General features: G+C 48.1%; 1 pseudogene across 1 annotated transcript; it reads right to left on the reverse strand.

Annotated features, from left to right (window-relative positions):
• Positions 1–2,229: 2,229 nt before the first annotated feature.
• Positions 2,230–3,113, reverse strand: LOC111547510 (annotated as a pseudogene). Its single transcript, XR_002733157.1, has one exon. The product of XR_002733157.1 is annotated as a 60S ribosomal protein L7a pseudogene (transcript).
• Between the last annotated feature and the right edge of the window lie 2,833 nt (positions 3,114–5,946).

Consider the following 5,946-nt stretch of genomic DNA (forward strand, 5'->3'; position numbering starts at 1 on the left):
CTGCCTGCATTCCTGTCCCCTCTGGCAGTCCCCCGTGCTCATCCCAGCAAAGTCTCAGGAATTCCCTCCCCTTCACTGCTCCACCCTGGCCTGCTTTCTCAGCTACGTTCCCCTGCCTCTGTGCTCTCTGCAAAGCCAAGTCTCCCATCAGCGGAGGTGTTCACACTCGGGCCAGGTGACACCTGTGGAAGAAACTGCAGTAGAGCGTCATAAACTAAAGCAGGGACTGGAACAGATAACTTTGGACATCTCGTCCAGGTCCAGCCTTCAGGGTCTGTGAATTTGTACCAGGGTAACTGAAATGCAACCCTACTCCTCACCGTAGTAATTCCAACTTCTGTATGATTCTTCAGAAAAACAAAAACAAAAACAAAAAACAGCTGAGTTCAAATCCCACAACTTAAAAGCTACCTTCTCAAGATTAGTGTCCATGTCCCACTTGGCTTCAGCTTCTTTTTTTTTTTTTGAGACGGAGTCTACTCTGTCACCCAGGCTGGAGTGCAGTGGCGCGATCTTGGCTCACTGAAAGCTCTGCCTCCTGGGTTCACGCCATTCTCCTGCCTCAGCTTCCCAAGTAGCTGGGACTACAGGTGCCCACCACCACGCCCAGCTAATATTTTGTATTTTTAGTACAGACAGGGTTTCACCGTGTTAGCCAGGATGGTTTCGATCTCCTAACATTGTGATCTGCCCGCCTCGGCCTCCCAAAGTGCTGGGATTACAGGTGTGAGCCACTGCGCCTGGCCGGCTTCAGCTTCTTAACACAGATAACGGCAAGGAGTTGTGGGGTGGCTTCGTGACGGTACACACCTAACTATTATTTATGTATATATCCTTACTCTATCATGAACAAAAAGGCATTTGCAGCAACTCACAAAAAAACAGATAAAACAGAGCCAGACGCAGTGGTGGTGCATGCCTGGAGCCCCAGCTACCCAGGAGGCTGAGGCAGGAGGATCCCTTGAGCCCCAGAGTTTAAGATCAGCCTGGGCAACATAGTGAGACCCCCATTACTAAAAAAAAAAAAAAAAATCTTCTGGCTGGGTGTGGTGGCTCACACCTGTAATCCCATCACTTCGGGAGGCTGAGCCGGGCAGATCACTTGAGGTCAGGAGTTTGAGACCAGCCTGGCCAACATCGTGAAACCCTGTCTCTACTAAAAGTACAAAAAAATTAGCCAGGTGTGGTGGCACACACCTATAATCACAGCTACTTGGGAGGTTGAGGCAGGAGAATTGCTTGAACCTGGGAGGTGGAGGTTGCAGTGAGCCAAGATCACATCACTGCACTCCAGCCTGGGTGATGGAGTGAGACTCTGTCTCTATCAATAAGAATCTTCCTTAAGGTTCTTACAGCAAAATTAATGAGTTAATCAATTTAAACAAAACAACTGCGTTTACCAGAAAGTTAAGATAATAGACAAATTGTCTCATCCCAGCTCTCCCACTTGGAGGCTGTGTGATCTTGGGCAAGTTGCTTCATCTCTCTAAGCCTCAGTTTCCTTGTCTGTAAAATGGGATAATAGTAGTATCCACCCCCATTGGGCTATTGTAGAATTAAATAAATGAATACAGAGGAGTACTTAGCACAGTGACTGGCATACATTACCTAGACAAGATGTTTTAGCAGTTTTTATTTTTATGATGATAAGGTAATTGAGCTTTCTGTTTATAAAAAAGTAATCTGGGTAAAGCTAATCCACCCAAAGCCAGTCTCAGCCCCCTGTTGAATTAGAAACACTATTTCCTCCTCTGAAAAAAACAAACAAACAAAAAACTGCAAAGCAATTTAAATATTTATCCAATTCTTTTGAGAATGTTAAAGCAGATATCATCCATAATCTCAGTAAAACTTCCTCCAATTTCCTCCCTGCTGTTTCCCCCCCCCCCCTGTCTGACCCCTCCCTCTTTTTCAGTATCTCACAGCACAGCAGCCCCCAAATCTGCATCTGGATCCCCCAAACACTCCCTCAAAACTTCAGCCTCTCCCCATTTTTCCCACCCCACAACCTCTGCCCTTTCTCTTGTAGCTTCTTTCTCCCCCACCTCCACCCATTACCCAGATCCGCATGATAAAGCCCGGGCTGCAGCTGCCTAACACACCAAGTTTCCTTCCTCAGAGAGGACAGGGAGGAAGGAGGCTCTGAAAACGTTAATAACGTTTTCCCTGTCCCAAAATGGGCATACATTTGTCAATTCAGCTAAACGCAGAATCACATCAAGGAGTTTCTTTTTTTTTTGAAGGAAAATTTGTATTTTAATTATTTTTATGTACAGAAAACTCAACAGTGTACATTTAACCCAACTTAGTGGCAAGTTCTTTAGCCTTTGCCTTTTCGAGCTTGGCGATACGAGCCACAGACTTGGGACCCAGGACATTGCCGCCCCAGTGACAGCGGATCTCATCGTATCTGTCGTTGTAATTGGTCCTGATAGCTTCCACCAGCTTAGCCAAAGCGCCTTTGTCTTCCGAGTTCACCTGTGTGAAGGCGACAGTGGTGCAGGTCTTCCTGTGGACTAGATGGCCCAGACTGGCCTTCCCCTTGATAATGCAGTAAGGGACCCCCATTTTACGACACAGGGCAGGCAAGAAGACAACCAGCTCGATGGGATCCACGTCATGTGCAATCACTACCAGCTGAGCTTTCTTGTTCTCCACCAAGGTGGTGACGGTGTTAACTCCTGCTCGAAGGACAGGTGGTCTCTTAGTGGGGACATCCCCTTTGCCAGCAGCTTTCTTCTCGGCCCGGGGCCAACAGCCTCTGCTTCTTCTCTTGCTTTGTCTCTGGTCTGTACTTGTGGGCCAGCTTAAGCAGCCGAGTAGCTGTTTGGCGGTCCAGGGCCTGGGTGAACTGGTTAATAGCAGGAGGCACTTTCAGCCGCTTATAGAGGATGGCTTTCTGCCGCTGCAACCTGATATAGCGAGGCCATTTCACAAAGCGGGTGAGGTCTCTTTCGGGCTGGATGTCCTGTCCATTGCCAAAATTCTTAGGTCTTTTCTCAAACAGGGGATTCACCACTTTCTTGGCCTCCTGCTTTTTCACGACAGCAGGGGCCGGAGCCACCTTCTTTCCCTTGGCCTTCTTTCCTTTCGGCATCTTGGGTGGCGGGAGGAGAAAGGACATCAAGGAGTTTCTAATGGTTAATATCTGAGGAGTGAGATTATAGGGACTGTTTCTTCCCATTGTATTCATTTCTGCATTATCTATTTTACTTTTTTCTCTTTTTTCTTTTTCTTTTTGAGACAGGGTGTCATGCAGAAGTCTTGAATTCCTGGGCTCAAGTGATCCTCCCATATCAGCCTCCCCAGTAGCTGGGATACAGGCTTGTGCCACCATGCCCGACAAATTTTTTTTTTTCTTTTTTTTTTTTGAGACAGAATCTTGCGGCCGGGCGCGGTGGCTCAAGCCTGTAATCCCAGCACTTTGGGAGGCCGAGACGGGCAGATCACAAGGTCAGGAGATCAAGACCATCCTGGCTAACACGGTGAAACCCCGTCTCTACTAAAAAATACAAAAAAAAAAAAAACTAGCCGGGCGAGGTGGCGGGCACCTGTAGTCCCAGCTACTCGGGAGGCTGAGGCAGGAGAATGGCGTAAACCCAGGAGGCGGAGCTTGCAGTGAGCTGAGATCCGGCCACTGCACTCTAGCCTGGGCGACAGAGTGAGACTCCGTCTCAAAAAAAAAAAAAAAAAGAGACAGAATCTTGCTCTGTCGCCAGGCTAGAGTGCAGTGGTGCAATCTCGGCTCACTGCAACCTCCACTTACCGGGTTCAAGTGATTCCCCTGCCTCAGTCTCCGGAGTAGCTGGGACTACAGGTGCATGCCACCATGCCCAGCTAATTTTTTGTATTTTGGTAGAGACAGGGTTTCACCATGTTGGCCAGGATAGTCTTGATCTCCTGATCTTGTGATCCACCTGCCTCGGCCTTCCAAAGTGCTGAGATTACAGGTGTGAGCCACCAAACCCAGCCCGGACTAATTTTTAAAAAATATATTTAGTAGAGGCCAGTTGTGGTAGCTCATGCCTGTAATCCCAGCTCTTTGGGAGGCTGAGGTGGGTGGATCACTTGAGGTCAAGAGTTCAAGACCAGCCTGACCAACATGGTGAAACCCTGTCTCTACTAAAAATACAAAAATTAGCTGGGCATGGTGGCGGGCACCCGTAATCCCAGCTACTTGGGAGGCTGAGGCACGAGAATTGCTTGAATCTAGGAGGCGGAGGTTGCAGTGAGCTGAGATCACACCATTGCACTCCAGCCTGGGCGACAAGGCGAAACTCCATCTGAAAACAAAAACAAACAAAAAATATATATGTGTATGTATATATATATTTATATTTAATAGAGACAAGGTCTCACTACATTGCCCAGGCTGGTGGACGCCTGGCCTCAAGTAATTCTCCTGCTTTGGCCTCCCAAAGTGTTGGGATTACAGGCCTGAGCCATGGTGCCTGGACCATATTGTCTGTTTTAGAGTGACCATGTATTACATTCGAAATTTGAAAAAATAGAGTTTCTTTCTTTTTTTTTTTTTCAAAATTAATTAAGGAAATCAGGGCAGAGAGAAGAATAAGTAAGGTAAAAGCGGCGATAAAGTTAAGTATCCTAAGTATATTCCATTACTCTTGTATTTAAATCATGTGAAGTTCGCAGTATGGCGCCCGGCACAGACTCGATAAATAGCAGTGATTGCTGGATTTCGTGGGTCTCTGTCCTTCACAGAAACTCAACTGCCCAGTTGAATCAGAGTAATTGGTGGCCCAGGGAGACACGAGAAGGGGGGTCAGGGGGGATAGCCTGATCTCCAGTCTTTCACCAGGGGCCCAGGGCAGGGGGAGGGGTCCTGGCTACCTCACAGGAGGGTTAGATGAGTCAGGAAGAGCCTCATTGAGCCTGACCAGCTCTGCCTGCCTGCACCCTGCCTCTGAGCACGGAGTCCCCTCCCCTGCCAGCCTCTTCAGAGCTGCTTCTGCTGTTTTCGTGACTGTATCCTCTTAGACAGGCTGGTTACTGTTCCTTGGAGAGTCTGGTGATTTCCCCGGGTGCCCTAGACAGTATTTCAGCTCAGTTATGGAAGACAAAACAACATTAAAAATTCAAAAGCTCTTACAGTGAGTCTCATTCTGTCTGCGTGCCTGTGGGTCGCTCAGTGTGTCCAGCCTCTCTCTGACCTGGCACGTGGCATTACTCTAAAAGCAAAAAGTCAGCCAAACAAAAGGGATTCTCTAGACACCTACTGTGTATTAGTCATTACCAAACACCTATTCTGTACAAGATGATGACAGAGGCAAAGCGGAGGAAGAATAATGCCAGTGATAGCCGCGGCCATATATTGAACGTCTGTGACTCATGTCTCTCCACACATTCTGGGAGATTCCTTTTGGATCCTGGTGAGTCCTGAGGCTGCATGGCTGAAAACCGACACCTAAACTACAATGCCAGGTATCTCCAGGGTTATTAGAACTGTAGGAAAAAGTGAGTCCCTACAGTTATTAGAACTGTAGGAAAAAGTGAGTCCCTGTTTCTGTTGGGAGTTGATAAGAGAGTAGGATGTGAGCCACTGCTGCGGGCAGCCATCTTGTCATCATGAGGCCAACAGATGAGGCCAGCAGGGAGGGAAGCGGTCTTCAGAGATAGAGTAAATGAGACTGAATCCTAATGACATCATCTGAGCTCCTCTTGGAGCCATGCCTAAGGCTAGCTCTGCCCCTGTACTTTGTAGTTACACAGGCAAAGAAGCTCCTTCTCTTTGGCTCTGGCCAGTTCACGTTGGTTTTCTGCATTTGAGCCCTGGTGATCTGATGGGGCAGACCCTGTGCCCAAAGGCTTGAGTATTTGGAAGAGGCAACTCCCCACATCTCATTCAGTCTCCAGCAGTCTAACAAGCGACACCTTCTCCTGTCATACAACCACCCGTGTCGGTCAGAGGGCATGGCGAGCCCACGA

Source organism: Piliocolobus tephrosceles, chromosome 1 (genome assembly GCF_002776525.5).
Source record: "Piliocolobus tephrosceles isolate RC106 chromosome 1, ASM277652v3, whole genome shotgun sequence".
NCBI lineage: Eukaryota > Metazoa > Chordata > Mammalia > Primates > Cercopithecidae > Piliocolobus > Piliocolobus tephrosceles.